Raw genomic sequence first — 19,452 nt, 5'->3', positions numbered from 1 at the left:
AAATTAGCATGAGCATACAAATCAGCAAGAGACAAGTGTAAAAACAACATGCTGCAGATAATAGAGCACGACGTGCAGGAAGAAAGGAGCGTGATGCGCTGAAGACAAGACAAGTAGTGCACCCGCTGTGAGAAATGTTTGTGTCGGGGGGCTTAAACGGAGAAAAAGAGATGGGATAATATTACAAAATAGCATATCTACATAGACATGAACGAGCATCGCTCAAAACAGTGACACACGTCAGCTAAAAGCACAATATCACTCTATATTTCAGCTGCTTGGCAGTAATGTTAGCTGACCAGACGAAGGTCTCTCCATGAATCAATGCTGATCCTAGTGTTGGCTTTTCCTGCTCAGCGCAGGCTGAGGCAGCGGGGCTCCGCAGCGTGTCTCCCTGCTCTCTCCGGCTGCGAGTGGAGCAGGGAGACACCGGCACCCGGTTGGTAACGAGACGATAACGTTTCTCTCTGCGGAGCCCCGTCACTTCACAAGACACGGAAAGCCTCTGTTGGTCTGGAGGAGCTGCAGCAGTTATTTCTGCACAAACGTCCACTGAACATTCACTAGATATTCTCAGAGCTAAACTAACTCTCCTGCAGTGTGGAGTGAGCGTCTGAGTGAAGGCGAGCAGGCAGAGGAGCAGAGGCAGCGGCCACACGCGAACGCGCATATGCGAGCGCGCATGTGTGGCGACCCGCTACATTTATACGCTTAAAAAGTTACAAACAGTCCCTTTAATATTTCACTACTTCTTCAAACATGATCTGGGTCACAGAATCAAATAATTAGACCCATTTTCTACCAGCTGTAGATGTTTTAGAAATCACATTTTTTAGGCTGAGTAAGTGAAGTGGATCAGATTTCTGCGCTGGTGTCGAACTCTTCCTGAACTCCTCTGCACCACAGTTTGTTCTGAGGTCAAACTCTAAAAGCACAACTGAAATTAAAACGCTGCAGGAAACAGATCTGCTCGGTAAGTTATCCGTCGCTCTCTTTTAAAATAGAAATCTGTTTCCAAAAGGGTGAAATTAATATTTTTGCATCACGGCTGTAGGGATGTCTGTCGGACCACCCACCGCTTTGTACCACACTGAAACATCTCAACAACTATTTGATGGATTGTCATGAAATTTGGTACAAATATTCATGTTCCCCTCAGGATGAATTATAATGACTTGCTCTTTCATGTAGCGCCACATTATAATATGTCCAATACTGTAGTTTGGTTTATGATCAAAACCTGCAAAACTAAAGAGATTCCCATCAACCTCAGCTGTAGTTTGTGTTTACTGCTAATTCGCTAATTAATCCATTAAAATAGTTAATCGTGATTAATCGCAATTTTTTTTATCTGTTCAAAATGAACCTTAAAGGGAGATTTGTCAAGTATTTAATCCTCTTATCAACATGGGAGTGGACAAATATGCTGCTTTATGCAAATGTATGTATATATTTATTATTGTAAATCAATTAACAACACAAAACAATGACAGATATTGATCCAGAAACCCTCACAGGTACTGCATTTAGCATAAAACAATATGCTCCAATCATAACATGGCAAACTGCAGCCCAACAGGCAACAACAGCTGTCAGTGTGTCAGTGTGCTGACTTGACTATGACTTGCCCCAAACTGCATGTGATTATCATAAAGTGGGCATGTCTGTAAAGGGGAGACTCGTGGGTACCCAGAGAACCCATTCACATATCTGGAGGTCAGAGGTCAAGGGACCCCTTTGAAAATGGCATCGCCAGTTTTCCCTCGCCAAAATGTGTTGTAAGTTTGGAGCGTTATTTAACCTTATTCATGACAAGCTAGTATGACATGGTTGGTACTAATGGATTCATCCGGTTTTCTAGTTTCATATGATACCAGTATCTTCTCTCTAGCTTTAAAACTGAGAAAAACTGAAAAATTGGTGGCGTTAAAACAAATTTGCGTTAATGCATTATCGTGCTAACGTGCTAAACTCAGAGGGTGAACATTGCAAACATCATGCATGCTAATCATCAGCATGTTAGCATGCATAATGTTAGTAATAAGCTTAAAGCACTGCTGTGTCTACGCGTGGATTCAGACTGAAAACAGCTCTACAACACAAATACTTTTTGCAAAAAAGGGATTTATTTATTCAACTTGGGAAACCTCACTGAGATTAAAAATATTTTCAGTTTCCCTCAAGTGTATTCTGGCCAACATTGGCAGCAAGAATATAGTTTATAATATCCTAAAGCCTGATATGATGTCTTTAGATGTCTCGTTTCATCCGACCAACAGTCCAAAACCCAAAGACATTCAGTCAACTGTCATATATAACAAAGAAAATGTCTAAATAATGTCACCAATAATGTTTTAACGTCTTCACATCCATCTGTATGCGGTACATTAACGCATGTATTTTTTATCTATGTACGTTGCATATTCTTTTTATACTTCCTACTGTGAACCTTTTGCACATTTCTGCACAAAACTACCACTTCTAAAAGCTGCACAGCTACAGATATATTATACATATCTTTATAGTATTATTTTCATTATAATTTTTCTCATCTTCTATATTTATGTTTCTTGATTTTTGTATTTTCATTTTTCATTTAATATCCTCTTACTATGTTTATGTTATGCACCAACACACCAGAGCACGTGTTGGTGCTCGTACGGGAAAAAACCTACTTATTCTGATTCTGATAATTATCAGATCTGGTTTCTTATCCTGTGATCATCCTGTTGCAGATGCATTTCTGATGTGTAAAACATCCTGTTCTGTTTTAGCTGCTCGTGGTTTTACAGAGCGACTTCAAAAGCACAATAATACCATCCACATTATTCAGTGACATTAATACCTCAGGAGGCAATAAAAGCTAATTAATTCAGGTAGCGTTGTGTCCGTCTTCTCAAATACCGATGATTGATGCCCACCTTAACCTTTTCCTGATCTCATTATTATGAGATAGAAAGTCAGATTTATGACATACAGGAATCGATTTGGTTTTCTGTCTTAGATGAAAGCAATGCGGTTCTGTACTAAAGCATCAAATCAGATTTTTGAAGCTGTAGCCAACGTTTTCTTTGAAGCGATTAATTAACAAATCATAGCAAAATAGCTTCAGATTAATTCTCTGTAGATTCACAAATTGATTAATCATTAACAAATCTGAATTAAACAAAAATGCAAACATAAAATCATGATTAATGAAAAGATTGCATCCTTAAAACAACCCACAGGCTGTTTAAAATATATATAATAAACAATCTAATATTATAAAGCAATAACTTAACGAGGCAAACACATATAGATTCTGACTTTTCGTGATATAATGTGAATTTAAAACCAGATTATTGATGAGTAAAATGGAGAGTTTGAGCACAGGATTTAAAATGTAGTGTAGCGGACCTTTAAAGGGACTATTTGTAACTTTCTAAGCGTATAAATGTAGCGGGTCGGCACACATGCGCGCTCGCATATGCGCGCTCGCATATGCGCGCTCGCATATGCGCGCTCGCATATGCGCGCTCGCATATGCGCGCTCGCGTGTGGCCGGAGCCTCGTCTCCTCTGCCTGCTCTCCTTCACTCAGACAGAGCGCGCGTCCTCGCTGTCTCGCTCCACCTCTAGACGTGAACGCGCGCTCACTCCACACTGCAGGAGAGTTAGTTTAGCTCTGAGAATATCTAGTGAATGTACAGTGGACGTTTGTGCAGAAATAAATGCTGCAGCTCCAACAGAGGTTTCCCGTGTCTTGGGAAGTGACGGGGCTCCGCAGAGAGAAACGTTATCGTCTCGTTACCGACCGGTTGCCGGTGTCTTCCTGCTCTCTCCGGCTGCGGGCGCAGGGAGACGAGTTTCTCGCTGGGGAGCCCCGCTGCTGAAGCCTGCGCTGAGGCAGGAGAAGCAAACACAGTATCAGCATTGATTCATGGAGAGACCTTCGTCTGGTCAGCTAACATTACTGCCAAGCAGCTGAAATATAGAGTGATATTGTGCTTTTAGCTGACGTGTGTCTCCTCGCTGTGTTGAGCGATGCTCGTTCATGTCCATTTAGAGCGAGCACAGGCACGAGCTCGACGCTGACTTTCGTTGATTTCACGGCCACAGGTGTCGCTGTTAACAAGCAATTCTGAAAGTTACAAATAGTCCCTTTAAAGTGTTCTCCTCTGCAGAATGAGGAGGAATTTAACTTCATTAGATTCATGTTTAATTCATGTTCTCAAGGTATAACAATGAGTTTCGTAGTCAATAACAACTATAATTTCCATAAAGAGGTTAAAAATGGATTGTGTAATACAAACTCAGCACAGTAAACACAATGGAGTACATTTAGGAGATAAAAGCAAATGTGTTTCCTGGTAATTTAAAGTGTAAAACCCCAAAAGGCGCCCCGAGGAGAGAGTGAGCCGGGTTATAATTCAGTTCACCAGTAATCTGACACTGCGAGGTTCATTTCACCTTCAGGATTAATATAATCTCCATTCAAGTGCAGCCTAAAAGCCTTAAAAAAGACCTCCCATCAGCTGACTTTAACCAGCGAAGGTCAATAGTGGGAAAAAGGTTCAGCATACAAGATGATGACTTCATGAGGATTTAGGGCTGATTCACTTATAAGCCCCGTTTCCACCGCAGGAACTGAGAACCTTTTGAAGAACTCATTTCAACCGCAGGGACATTTCCTGGTCACGGGGTAGTACTTCATAAAAGTACAGGAACCTTCAGAGTGCAGGTGTGCAGGGATGACCGTCGCTGATTGGTGAAACACACACACAGCGCCGCTGCTTCGACTGTACCGCTTCATTCATAAAACAAGGAAGTACTCTAGTATCGATTTAGGACCATTTTAGGACGAGGAGAGCATTTATCTTTGTTAGATAACATTAAAACTAAAGATAGACTCCCAACTCACTTTATAAAAAGAGAGAGAGCGGTAGAAGAGAGAGAGATGTGATCGTTCCACTGCGGTTACGTTCTAAAGCACAAATAAATAACCATTAAATACTCAACAGATGATTTACTGTGGAGACAGACGCTCTTAGTTTTTACATTACAGTCAAAGGTTTTTGCAGAGGGGATTTTACATCTCTTTTTATCACTCCATAAATCATAAAATACTGTCAACAGACTTTAAAAAAAAGTCAATTTTCGACATTTTTTGGGGAATAAAATGTTGTATAAATCAGGTTCTGAATGATATATGAACAAACCCCTCTATAAAAACCTTCAGAATAAAGAGAGGAATGAAACTGGAAAGTTTGGTGGATGTAAGTGCTGATGAAGTGGAGATTTATGGCTCGGAGTCAGAGAGAAAACTCATTTAGGGAAAACAGCCTTCAAAGATATGGATTGTAAACACATTACAGGTGAATAGGGTAAAATAAATAAACTAATAGATATCACCGTGAAACTTCCCCGACTGATTGCTGACATTAAGACAATTAGTTTTCTGAAATTTTATGTTTAAATATGCAAATGAGGCATTATGTCATGCTAACTTTTGGTGAATTTAGGAGAAATATACAGATGTATATAGACAAAATGTAGTAAAATAAACACCTAAATGTGTATTTTAAAGACATTAAAGACATAAAAAAACAGTCCTCCATGATATCATTCCTAAAGTCATGGATTACAAATGAAGCTTTAACATTAAGGTGTATTTTTAGCATGGATTTATTATTAATCATTATTAAATATTTGATATTTTTCACCGGTGAGGTCAGAGGGAGGCAAAAGGAAAAACATTTAATGGAGCTGTTTGCTGTCACTTCATCATCTAAATGCTTCATTATTCTGCACAAAGTGCTGCTTATGACACAGGTAGAAAAACACTGTGACCTTCCTAAAGTCTCTTCTTCTCTTCTTCTATTCATCACTTTCAGCTGAAAGCAAAAAGCATCTTTTACATCAAGGACACACTGTGAACACAACACGAGAGATTTCTTTCACCGAGATGTTATTCAGCAACACTAAACAGCATCAATGGGTCTGATGGAGCTCAGTGAGCAGCAGTGGAGGAGCTGATGGGAGGCCACAACACACACACACTCAGTTTTTATTATCTGTCTGAATGTTCAGCCACGCTAACGTCGTAGATCAGTGGGTCGGTTCACCACAAATTGCTCAATGGTGACTGAATCATAGACTAAAATGACTTTCGCATGGAACAAATGCATCATAATTTAAAAACGGATCATGTTTTATGTGTAACATTTCAATCTGCTGAGTAACCACGGCTACCAAGTACCTCAAAATTATACTCAAAGGTCACTCAAGCAACTATTGTCTATGTAAAGATATAGAGGAGTAATGTCTACCTGAGCAGAGAATGAAGTCTCTCTCCCTCTGTGTGTGTTGTATCAGAGCTTCTCTGTGTTTTGTTGACATCTGCACATGCTTTTAGTGCATGTGAGCGTGCCCCACTGGCTAGCGGTTACAGCTGATAACGTTGTCCCGACCGACGTCTCTCCGGTTCCCCCTCAGGTTAACACTGTTGGCTCTGTTGCCGCTGTTTGCACTGTTAGCGCTCGTCAGTGCCCGATCTGTCCCCGCTGCCCGATCCGTTCTGCAGTATACCTTGCGGGAAGACCCGAGGAGAGTGACTCAACCACGGCAGCTCTGAAGGAAGGCTATACCTGGTCTGAAATCAGCTGTGTAGATTATGAATATTGGCTGTTTTTACGAAAATGGATTGACATTTTCGGAGTTGAGAAGCTCCATAAACTGGTGCGACAGCTATGAGCTGGCTGGAGCTCTTTCTAGAGATCGTTCTAGTAGACGCACCTGCAGGGATCGCTGGCTAGCGAGCCGGCCAGTCACGCTCACAGAACCCGCTTTCTCACGGGACCGTCTCGTAGACAAGAGGCTTTTAGTTCCCTGTTGACGGACGGCTTTATTTTACACATTTAGTTATTAACACAACTTAATCCAAGTATCGGACAGCCTGCGTTCAGAGCTGCCGTGGTTGAGTCGCTCTCCTCAACCACGGCAGCTCTGAAGCTCCGGTCAGCATCTTAGTTAGGCTACCTACTGTTAGCGTTTAGGTTTAAAGGCCAGTAGCCAATAGAGGCAGAGTAGGGGCGGGTCTTCCCGCAAGGCACACTGGGTAGACGCACCCGTACATGCGCATAACGGATCACGCAGCTGGGACGGATCGGGCACTTATGGTACGTGTCCACAGGGGCGTTTTTTATCGCGATGGGACGCGACGCTGCCCAACATTGGACACTTGGTGGGCGTGTTGCTAGTCACAGGCTCTCCCACCTGATTGGACGAACGCTTTCCCGCCGTTGGCTGCTGCTCCCAGCTTTCAAACCGGAACCAGTCTGGAGGCTCGTTTGGAAACTTTCTTCTCTTATTTCACGAAAATAGTTCACTGAAATGTCTTTCTGAAAACATTTGAGGCGAGAAATAATCCATGCAGTTGCTGAATCTGTCTTTAATTTGGATCGACAATGTTTATTTTAAAAGATTTTCGGGAGTTTCGAGAGGCGGCGAGTCGCGTCGGACGGCCGTGATTTGCATATACAAATGAGGAGCGGGCGTCGTGACGCCTAGTCTCTCGAATCGCGACGCCACGCTACCAGAATGCATTGCGCGGCTGCTTACATAGACAATGAATGGGGAGCGTGGAGAGCACGGAGGCTGTGGACACACACCATGACAGTGCACCATTAGATGCTAGCCGCTGGCTCATCTGTCGCCATATTGAGAGCCGTGTGGAAGCAATAGAAATGCTCTGAATTACATCTAGAGAACCTTTTAAGTACAGTATTTCAGTAAATATACTTAGTTATCTGCAGAGTAACTAGGCGTACAGCTGTCAAATACATGTTGTGGAGTAAAAAATACAATAAGATGTAGTGGAGTAGAAGTATAACGTAACAACAAAAGGAAATACTCGAGTAAAGTACCTCAAAATGATACTAGATACAGTACTTGAGTGTCCGTACTTTCCACCACCGTCTGCTCGTTTCAACAGCAACAAAATGAAGCAATTTAACCACAAGCACATGTTCGATATTGTCCGTCTTTATAGGAAACATTTCAGTTTTTTATTATCGTTTAGAGGTCGGATGTTTTGCGGAGCCGTTGAAAAGCTTGTAAAATTTTAAATTGCTTGACGGGGGCATTACAAGCCAAAATAGTGTAACCAAAGAATGTGGAGAGATACAGACTGAACACGCTGTGAACAAATTATCTTCCACTCCATTTCATTGGTGACAGATTCACTGCCACCAGGAGACAAGGTTACCATCAATTCCTCTGTTTCTATGTACTAAACCCGGTTTCATTAGATGATGACACGGCTCCAGAAACTCATCCATGAGAAAAATAGATAAATAAATGTGAAATGTCACATGTGCTTTTTGTATAATAAAGTACAGTAATGTTAATAAAGAAACTGTACATCCTCAGACAAACAAGGTTAATCTCAGAGAAGTATGAGAAGACAGAGGAAGCTGTAGTACTAGTAGTGTAAGTGGTATTAGGAGAAGAATAAGTGGCTTTAGAGGAAGGTTAGCGGTGCGTCCAGAGTGGGCACTTAAAGCCTGAGTGGATGTAGCTGCTGTCCTCAGATCCAGAGGGAGATTACTGCAGAGTTCAAGTCGTGGGTACAGAAAGAGGCTGAAGATCTGGGATGTATTTCAGCCGCAGATCAGATCCAAGGCCAAAGACAAATCCATGAAGAGATTTATAGACAAGTAAACCATCCTAAATTGGATTCTGAGAAGAAAAAGAAGAAGAATGATGCAAATACTTGTCTCCGCTCCGGTTACGAGAAAGCGTGACGAGTCGTGAACTGGACTCAAAACCTGGAGATATTATGCCCTCATCTTGACCCGCAAAACTGTATTCACAGCAAATTATTCACGGGTTACTAAAGGAGAGACAGTTACACAGTGGAGGAGGAAGTATCCAGTAGTTAAAGTATTAAAACTGTGACTGTTGTACTATTATATATTCTATCATTAGATTAGTATTACTCATGCATTAATGTAAAAGCAGGATTTCACTGTTGTAGTTGCTCTCATACACCGTTCGTAGCTATACCTACGAAAAGTAATGCACTGTAATTCGTATGTATATATCCCACAAAATCAGTTGGTATTTAATCCACGTAATCATGAACCAGGAAATATAAAGAGTGACATAAGCTGCGTAGGGAAGAGGTCGGAGTGGATAAAAAAAACACCGGTCTTTCGCCCAGGAGACCGCTCTTCATGTCCCGTGTGAAACCAGATTTATTTTTCATGTAACTTCCGTACTTAAAGGGACTGTTTGTAACTCCATCTGCCGAGACCGGCTGGGGGGATAGATCGAGAGAGAGAGAGAGAGAGAGAGAGAGAGAGAGAGAGAGAGAGAGAGAGAAAGTGAGAGGGATGCAGACACAATAATAGCCTAACAGCTGTAATAGCTAATACAAGTAGGACTGATAACACAAAACCAATAGTGGTGGATGGAAAGAATGATAATACAACTATCGGAATTGATATCATTGGGTCGTCCTCAAGTTACAGCCAACATCTAAAAATAAACGCTGCTGCTAAAAATGCTAAAAGAGAAGTAAAGCCGACATCCATCGTGTGTCCCTGCCCTGAATAACAATACTATGAAACAGAAATACTATGAAACAGCACTTCCCTGAATCGGGTTAGTAGGTAGACTACCAGGCTGGATTTCCAAAATTAGATTGTCACAAATCCTCGACTTAAGTTTCTGAGCCGTAGAAGTGTGTTAGCGCGGTTTCACTGTTTTTGAATCAGAACAAGTCAAACTGATGATATTAGATCAGAAGCAGTTCACCATTTTAACCCCTTTAGGTCCGGTAAAAAATAAGTTAAACACAGTAGTAGTAATAAAAAGAATAAAGAGATATGTGTCAGTAAACTATTTTCTTAACAAAAGGTGCAAAGTGCTTTACAGAGAAAAGAAAAAGGCAAATAAAAAACAGTAAGATCATCAAACATGGGAGATTAAAAAGTTAAAAACAAGAAGGAATATATATAAAATCAGGCTACAAGGATATAAAAGTACATAGTACAGTTATAACATCACTTCTCAAGTGTGCATACCATTTCTCTTTATGTGGAACTAGGTAATATTTTAATGGCTGTGTATACGAATGCCTCAAACTGTTGTCCTTGGACCTTGAATACAGCTTTGTACTCTTGTCGTGGTGGCACATGAACCACTGCTAGGCTTCAGATAAATTATCCCATTTAATGAATCTGCAGCGAGGAATAAAAAGTTAAAATGTATAAAAGTGTCTTTGTGAATAACCGCACTGAGTTCTTCACAAGACGGCCAACGTAGAGAGCAAGTTTGGCTTGAAACTAATAAAAGCTGTCCTATAAAAGAAAGGGATTTGAAAGACGTTGCAGTCATATGTTTTTGGCCGTAAAATATCCAGTCTTCCAGTAAAAGTATCTGCTCGTAGTGACTACTGCATTATTAAAGGTTTTTATATTATATGTTCTATATTCTAGACACTGACAGCACTTGTTTAAAGTTTAATACAGAAAACGTCTGCAGAGACTTGAGACACGACATGTTTATTAACATTTAACTGAGACGATCTGTCCTAAAGCACCTCTAAAGCTCACTAATTTACATGTTAAATGCTATTTAACAGCCAGGCTAAACACAACCCAGTTGCCAGACATTTTTTTTACCATTGTACATTTCTGCAAACCACAGGATACATTTAATTTTTCGGAACCAAAAAAAGGTTTCATACGTTTCAGCGTTGTATCACGCTTGCAGAAATGCACAATGCCACGTGGTTAACGTTGTGGAACGATTGGTCAGGTGTAGACAACAAGACCAAGTAGTTTTGTTGTCTACACCTGACCAATCATTAAGGTTAGAACAAAGATCATAGTTTGTGTTAAAATAATAACGTAACAGCGTGACCGTAACAACTAGGGGTGTAAGAAAATATCAATATTATGCTTTGTGACACTGTATTGATTCTCAAAAACACTGCACCAAATGTGTGATTAATAGTTTACATGCAAAGATGAAGATCATGCTGTGTCTCTCACGCGTGTGGCGTCCACACCGGCAGCGTTTCTGCTGCTGCTGCCAGCTCTTTCTTTCTACATAATGTTTGCCTTTCATAATGGCCATTTCAGGTAAATATAAATGTAATTTATATTTATTTAAGACAGAAAAAGGTTAAGAAACGTGTGCTCATTTATAAATAATAGTAATAATCCATAATTAAAAGCTGGTTCTTTATTCATTCATGGAGCCGTGCAAGTCACTGCATCTTCTACAACACTGTCCTGTAAATATTTCAGAATAAAAGCCTTGTGTTGACAAATGAAGGAATTCTGTCCACAGAAAAGTAGTAAAACTGTGGTAATGTAGCTGGTATGATGTCAATATACTGTCAAACGATCATTTTCACTGTCTGTTTTTGCTGTGAACCGTGTGGCACGCGTAAAAAATAGGCGAGACCTCGAATCTCTAGAAGATACGCAGCTGACACACAGCCAAGCCGAGTGTAGCCGCCCTATCCTGTTAACACGGGTGGCGAAATAGAAAACAACCGTTTCTGCAGCCGCCACGCACTCCTGACCTTCCCTATAACTGTAGCTCATTGTACGACATCATTTGCTCTGAAAGAATACAAAAACATTCACATTTAATGTATCTGTGGTTTGCAGAAACGAACAATGCCGACATTATTTCTTGGCGACTGGGCTGCAAAGAGTAGTAGCCCTACCAATGTATATACTTACCACCATAATGGCTGTCATACATTCAAGATATCTCACACCGTCTCTCATTATATGATATAATGAACGCATGAGCTGAAATAATAAATATACCTCAGAACAAAAAATGCAAAATAAAAAATCTAATGAATGCAAAAATAAAATCAGGTGTGATTGAAGATCAAAAAAGTCAAAGAAGTCTTTGAGTTAACGTTGCCGCGTCTGGAAAGAAGCCTAATTGGAGCGATCAACACTTGCTAGTCATGCTAATCATCTCGAGCTCCTCGATATGTCTTTGAGATGATTACAGCTTGTTGTCAAACATATGCACGGAGGGGACGACGGGCGTCCAGGGGGCGTTGTCCAGACCGCTCAGCCGCTGATTCGTGACAGGTGCCCGTGGCGATGCACGCCCTCCTCTGGGCTCGTGACTCAGCCTGCCATATAACTCTCACTGCGTTGCTGCTGCACGTCTCTTGCCCCCTTCACCATTAGTTGCCAAGTTTGACTTTCCCTTAATGGTCCCCAGAGGGAGGCCTCTCATATGTACATTTGTGTGTGTGTGTGTGTTTGTGTTTGTGTGGAAGCCACTGACTGGCTGTGAGTTGTCTGGTCTTGCGCCAGTCGAAGTGGATAGAGGATGAAGAGGAGGATGAGGGGGTAGTTTTATTTAGAGTAGTGCTCGCGGTCAGCGGGGTGGCAAAACCCTGACCCCGACTCACCCTCCTGCTCACTCATAAGGAACGCAGCGCCTCATTTAGTTGAATGAGCAGGAGTGGGTGCAGCATGCGTTGAATATTAATTCATGAATGCATGTGGGCGCGTAGACGGCAACATCAAAGACTGAAGAGACAAAAGAGAAAGATGTAAAAGTGATGTGAGGAGCTGTTTTTTGTTCGTGCAGTAAGTTGGACATGGAAAGTAGATTTATTCCTCTCTCTTCAGACCTTGTTCCAAACAGCAGTCCTCTGTAAACCCCGAGGTGTCTCACCACCGCTGCAGAACCAAACAGACGCGAGCCAGAACACACACACCCAGCGTGAAAACTGGCATCCGCTCCTCCTCGGTGTGTTGACGGCCCGCTACGTCTCAGAAGTCGCTCCAGTTTTGCAGTTTTGATGACTTTAACAAGTTGTTCTTTTTCAATCATAATGAGGTGGCAGAGAACTTTCCCATGTTTTTCAGAACGCAGGTACGACTGCTCACCTGAATACTGCCGATTATGAAGGTGTGAGGGAGTGTTGGGGGAGATGTGGAAAGATGTAGTAATATGCCAGTTGTCTGCTTCAGCTCAGAAACACTCAGGATTTATGAGTAGTTACTGAATACATTTGTTTGTGGAAGAGACTGAGTTAAGGCCAGGATTAATTCCCCTTTAGTACTGTATTATTGTGTGCTGCTCACAGTACTGTAAGAAGTGGAGGAGAAAATGTTCAGATCATTTACTAAAGTAAAAGTCCGTTGCTATGGACGTTGCTATTATTGGTAATCTGCATTTAGCATAAAACAATATGCTCCAATCATAACATGTCAAACTGCAGCCCAACAGGCAACAACAGCTGTCAGTGTGTCAGTGTGCTGACTTGACTATGACTTGCCCTAAACTGCATGTGATGATCATAAAGTGGGCATGTCTGTAAAGGGGAGACTCGTGGGTAGCCATAGAACCCATTTACATTCACACATCTGGAGGTCAGAGGTCAAGGGACCCCTTTGAAAATGGACATGACAGTTTTTCCTCGCTGGACTTTTTTTTTTTACATTTTTCAGACTTTTTTTTGGACATTTTTTGGACATTTTTCAGACGTTTTTGCACATTTTGAAACATTTGTTGGACATTTTTGGGGATATTTTTTGGACATTTTCAGACATTTTTCAGACTTTTTTCAGAATTTTTTTTAAATATTTTTTTGGACATTTTTCAGACCTTTTTTGTCATTTTGAAACATTTTTTGGACATTTTTCTGACTTTTTTTTGGACAAAAACCCTGACGCATTCACATATCTGGAGGTCAGAGGTCAAGGGACCCCTTTGAAAATTGTGTTATTTAACCTCCTTCCTGACAAGCTAGTAGGACATGGTTGGTACCAATGGATTCATTAGGTTTTCTAGTTTCATATGATACCAGTATCTTCATTTTAACTTTAAAACTGACCCGCTACAACCTAAAAATCGCAAGTTGTGTTAATGCGTTAAAGAAATTAGTCACGTTAAAATGAATTAGCGTTATTATTGCGTTAACTTTGACAGCCCTAATAAAGATATGAATGTATTTTTCGTATAAAAAGTAGAAGATAAAATAACCAGCCAGTCTATGTGTGTGAATATCTCATCCTGCTTTCAATGCAAATCAACTTGTTTCAAGAACTTTCTCAGATCGGCTTTTTCATTATTTAAGTGCTGCAACATTCTGCTTCATTCCTTCTTGTTTCAAAGCAGGTGAACCACACCTCTGAATTTAAAGAGTGTCCGTCTAAATCCTGCAACACCCGCACACTGACACTCGCTAGAGGATACTAAACAAAATATTACAGGCAAACACACTAAACTGCCTCACTAGTCTTAACATAGATATAAAATGTGCTCTGTAAGTTGTATTATGATGGAAACAAATAGTCAAAAATAGAATTCAAACAAGTATGGGATCAGGTCAGGACATCCATACTGTATCTCATTGCAGAACTTTTTACAGTGCAGAGTCTGAACAATGGCTGACCTAAATAAACAAGTACACGCATCATGTTACGGCTCTGATTTTTACAGTCTGTTTTGCTCTGCAGTTGTGCAAAAAAAAAAAAAAAACTCCAACTAATTTCGTGCAAATATATGTTGTTCTGTTCCCTGCTGGTCCTGGTTTTAATTAGACCTCTGCTCAGCATGCAACAGAGGAGGAAGATGCTTCTTAGCTGCAGCCATTGATCCGATGTGTCGAAGCGCTAAGTCAGTGTGACTAAATTTGGGTCAGCATATTTGCTCACGTAGGGACTAAAATTACAGCAGCATCTCTGCTCCGTTCTGTGTTTTTTTCCGCTTCAGAGAGGAGAGGATCCTCTGATCTTTGCTACTAAGCGGCGTGTTTGCGTGTCCTGTATTGTTTGGAAATAAAATTAAATGAGGATCATTTAGCAACGACTTGGAGGACTGCCGGTGTTCCATCCACATGAGGATTTAGCCGCTGGCACAGGCCAGTCGCTGTTTTTAACACCTACTCAGAAACAACAATGGACGGTCACTGAGCAGAGATTAAAAACGGATACGTACCATGTAGCGTATACAACAATGACATCCACTGAGAGCCTTCAAAAGATTTCTCACAGACAGCTAATATAACTCCTGGCAAGTCACCAGTTTGGCAGCAGCCGTGAAACTAGCAGATATATTTTAAGGACCTTGAGATTGTGACCGATGCAAATGGCGTTTTACGATGCTGTGAGAGACTCGTTCCCTGCAAACTGCAGGACGACTGCAGGAGAATGTTAATAAAGTGGTGCCACTGCAGTCTGATTGAGCTGATATGAATCTCACCGTGCATGTTATGTATTCATGTTCACAGGACATGTTCGGCTGAAAGTGTTCCCCTGTAACTTTTAATAAAGTGAGAGAGAAAGAGATTTTTCCAAGAAACATTCAGGAACTGGCCTCCGTCCCGACATAACCACACGAACTGGCCCGAACACGTCTCGCTCACTTACTGAAAGTCACGTTGTTCTATCAACTCATGTCAATCATTAAAAGAACATTTAGGGAAATATGGTTACTCGCTTTCTCTCCCAGAACGAGATGATTGATAACAGAACGGAGCTGGAGTCAGGAGGTGGTTAGCCTAGCTTAGCATAAAGACTGGAAGCAGGTGGAAACAGCTAGCCTGGCTCCCTCAGAGTGAAAAAATACACCTGCCGACACCCCTAAAGCTCACTAATTAACACGTTGTGTCTTGTTTGTTTAATCTGTACATAAACATTAATGTAAAATTGACATTATTTTTAATTTGTGCATAAAAAAAACACCGGAAATTCAAAAGAAAAAGTCAAAATAATGTAAAACATGTGACTAAAACCCTTTTCCCACCAAAATGATCACATATATGCATTTAAAAAAAAAAAAAGGCAATAGACTCCTTTCCCATTGCGTGCATGCCGTGCCGTTGCAATGGCCGTTTTTTTTTTTTTCCTGGTATGTCACGTTCAACGTCACAGACGCGCCGGAAAACAGGGTTAATAAACTGTACTTCTTTTTTTTATATGTTAATTATTCAGTCTCTCTTTCAATCTCTCAAACCAGAGTTGGTGACTGTTGGACCATTGGAAAGACTACAAGGTTTTACAGCGATCAGCGATGTAAAATTGCTGTTTTTGTTAATGGAGTCTGGTGGCTTTGAGGAACGCATATAACAGCTGTTTCTTTTCATATCTAACTCTGTGAATTAAGGGTTTATTTCAACCAAACCAGAGCTGGTGATTGTTGGAAAAGTGGAAAGCTTAACAAAGACGGTTTTGATGAGTTTTATTTTTTATTTTCTTTCAGTGATCATCGAGGTAAAATGACTGTTGTCTGACTGGAGTCTTTATTTATTATATATTCATTTCAACATGCGTCACATAGCATCGCGCCGGAAAAGGGGCGAAAACTAGCGTGTCCCCCCGGGTGTCGTGTTTCCATCACGGCCGATAATAAATACTCGTGACTACAGCCGAGTTATTTGTCCTGGGAATGGATGCAGATTGTAACTTTTCCCTCTGAAGACAAAAGCCAGATGTTAGTGGGTGTTAGTGGGTTTCTAGTCCAGTGGGAACGAACTGGGCTTGACTGTAAACGTCCACTGAAAGGAGCTGAAGACATGAGATCTGTGTGGAGCGATGAGGAGGCTGGAACCTTCCTCACATTAATACATGAAATAAAACAGAAATATAATATTTACATCAAGTTTTCCACATGTTTTTCATTCGTCTGAGGTTTGACTGGAGCTCTTTTATCGACGTCATCTCATTGCGCCCTCTTCTCGTGCGATGATTTAATGGCACCAGTGGTACAGTCGTGGAAGGAAGCGCACATTAATAATCATTTTCTGAAGCCGTTTTCCTGGAAATTCGTCCTAAATTTGGATGAAGAACTTGGGTGGATTTCGTTTCTGAACAAGACTTCACAAAGCTGTGTACAGTAGTTGTTCAGTAGTTCGCCGAGAAGTAGTTCCAGCCCGTAACGCCCCCATAAAACCACAATTTATTACCAGCCGAGACAGCGAGTGGCTGGTATTGTTTGTTTTCTAAATTTCAAATGTGGTCCTGAATACACCTACTGTATCAGGAACTACCACAGAGGAAGTACAGAGCACTCAGCCAGGTGTTTCTATTTCTGTCTGTGGGCAGATGTTGTCACCACGTTAGCATCACAACTGTGCTGTTGTAGTCACAAAACATTACAGGTGTGTAATTGAGATCAAAATGAAGGTTTGAGTTTGAAGATGGGTGTGGTCCGAGCAAGGGCGCCGGAAGTAGGCGGGTAGGAAGGTTGGTGTGATCCCATCACAATATGGTCTCTACTTTTTGCATTTCAATTCATCTTCAGATTAAACTAATTAGCTACAACGTGTTAATAATAATAGCATGATTGTCCATAGTTAATCGTGATTAATCGCAAATTAATCGTACATTTTTATCTGTTCAAAATGTACCTTAAAGGGAGATTTATCAAGTATTTAATACTCTTATCAACATGGAAGTGGGTAAATATGCTGCTTTATGCAAATGTATGTATATATTTATTATTGGAAATCAATTAACAACACAAAACAATGACAGATATTGATCCAGAAACCCTCACAGGTACTGCATTCAGCATAAAACAATATGCTCCAATCATAACATGGCAAACTGCAGCCCAACAGGCAACAACAGCTGTCAGTGTGTCAGTGTGCTGACTTGACTATGACTTGCCCCAAACTGCATGTGATTATCATAAAGTGGGCATGTCTGTAAAGGGGAGACTCGTGGGTACCCAGAGAACCCATTTACATTCACACATCTGGAGGTCAGAGGTCAAGGGAACCCTTTGAAAATGGCCATGACAGTTTTTCCTCGCCAAAATGTAGCGTAAGTTTGGAGCGTTATTTAGCCTCCTTCTTGTTGTCCAGCTAGTATGACATGGTTGGTACCAATGGATTCTTTAGGTTTTGTTGTTTCATATGATACCAGTATCTTCTCTCTAGCTTTAAAACTGAGCCCACTACAACCTTAAAAATTGCGTTAATGCATTAAAAAAATTAGTGGCATTAAAACAAATTTGCGTCATTATCACGTTAACTTTTACAGCCCTCGTTAATCTTTAATGAGCTTTAGAGGTTTTTCACTTCGGTCAGAGCCAGGCGAACTGCTTTCAATTGTCAACTAGAGAACATCTTGTGATGGGATCACACCAGTCGTGATGCCAAATCAGACCAGCGGTGTATTGTGGGTGGCCTTTCCCCACTTCCTACCCCCATACTTCCGGTGCCACGTCAAACTCAAACCTTCATTTTGATCTCAACAACACACCTGCAAAGTTTCGTGACTGCATTTTGCATGATGGCAGAATCTGTCCACAGACAGAAACATAAACACCTGAGTACTCTGATCTTCCCCTGTGGTACCTGATATGGTACAATAGGTGTGTTCAGGACCACATTTCACCACGATGACTCACACGGTGAAGACAATACCAACGTCACTGTCTCGGCTGGTAAATATTTTCCTCTCACATATTTTAACTCAAATGTAAACAGGCTTTGCGTTCTGCATCTTCTGCAAACAACTGACAGCTATGATAACACAGCCACGCTGTTGACGGAGGGATTTAATCCACTTTAATTAGCTTCAGCTGTAAAACTCCTTCATGCACGGCAAACAATATTAGAAGAAATACACGTTCTTGACATTTATTCTTCGTCATAAAAGTGCATGAGTCTACACTGTCTATTTTTATATGGCAGTTTAGCAGTATATCACCGTCCTTCTGTCACACACAGAGCTGCAGGTCAGTGTATATCTCTGTGTAAATCTATCAAAATTAAACATGTTGCACTACAAGAATTTTATATTTTCTTTGGAGAAATTGAGTTTCAACCTGTTTACTCGTTCCTGGGTTAAAGGAACAGTTTGACATTTTAATTTTTACGTTTAAAGAGCAACTTGCGGGTTGAATTTCTTACTAGATTTATACTGCAATGTATGATTTTATCTGTTTTCAGAATCAGGTTTATTGTCAAGCAGGTTCTCACATACAAGGAATTTACTTTATTGGTGCAAGAGAAAATAAAAATCAAATACTGCAAAGTAAAGAAACATGAATATAAAATAGAACAATTCACAATAAAAATATGAAAACAAATACTATAAAAATACAATACAATATATCTGTTTTAAAATCAAAGAGCTGTACAGAGTTATACTGTAACAGTCAGTCACAGTACAAAGTATAGAGAATATGTACAGATAATAATATCCTCAATATTACTAAACATAAAAACACAACGCTCTCACAGATAAATGTTTTGTCCATCAGTTTGGCGTGGTGGACGAGTCTTAATACTACAATACCCATGAGCCTCAGCCTCCGTTGCCATGGAGAAGAAGCCAGGTAGAGACTCGAATCAGAGCGCTGTAGTGAATTTGAAATGCTTCGTCGCTGCAGTTGTGAAGAAAACGCAGCGCCTTCGTTGTTAAATTCATCCAAAATTGACCCAGATATGAAAAACAAAATT

General features: G+C 40.7%; 1 protein-coding gene across 1 annotated transcript in view; it reads left to right on the top strand.

The window, feature by feature from the left end:
* The window catches only part of LOC141757969 (corticotropin-releasing factor receptor 1-like), a 74,906-nt gene that overhangs the window by 12,010 nt on the left and 43,444 nt on the right, over positions 1-19,452 (top strand). The window lies entirely within an intron of this gene.

Source organism: Sebastes fasciatus, chromosome 20 (genome assembly GCF_043250625.1).
Source record: "Sebastes fasciatus isolate fSebFas1 chromosome 20, fSebFas1.pri, whole genome shotgun sequence".
NCBI lineage: Eukaryota > Metazoa > Chordata > Actinopteri > Perciformes > Sebastidae > Sebastes > Sebastes fasciatus.
This window is presented reverse-complemented; position numbering and strand designations above follow the sequence as displayed.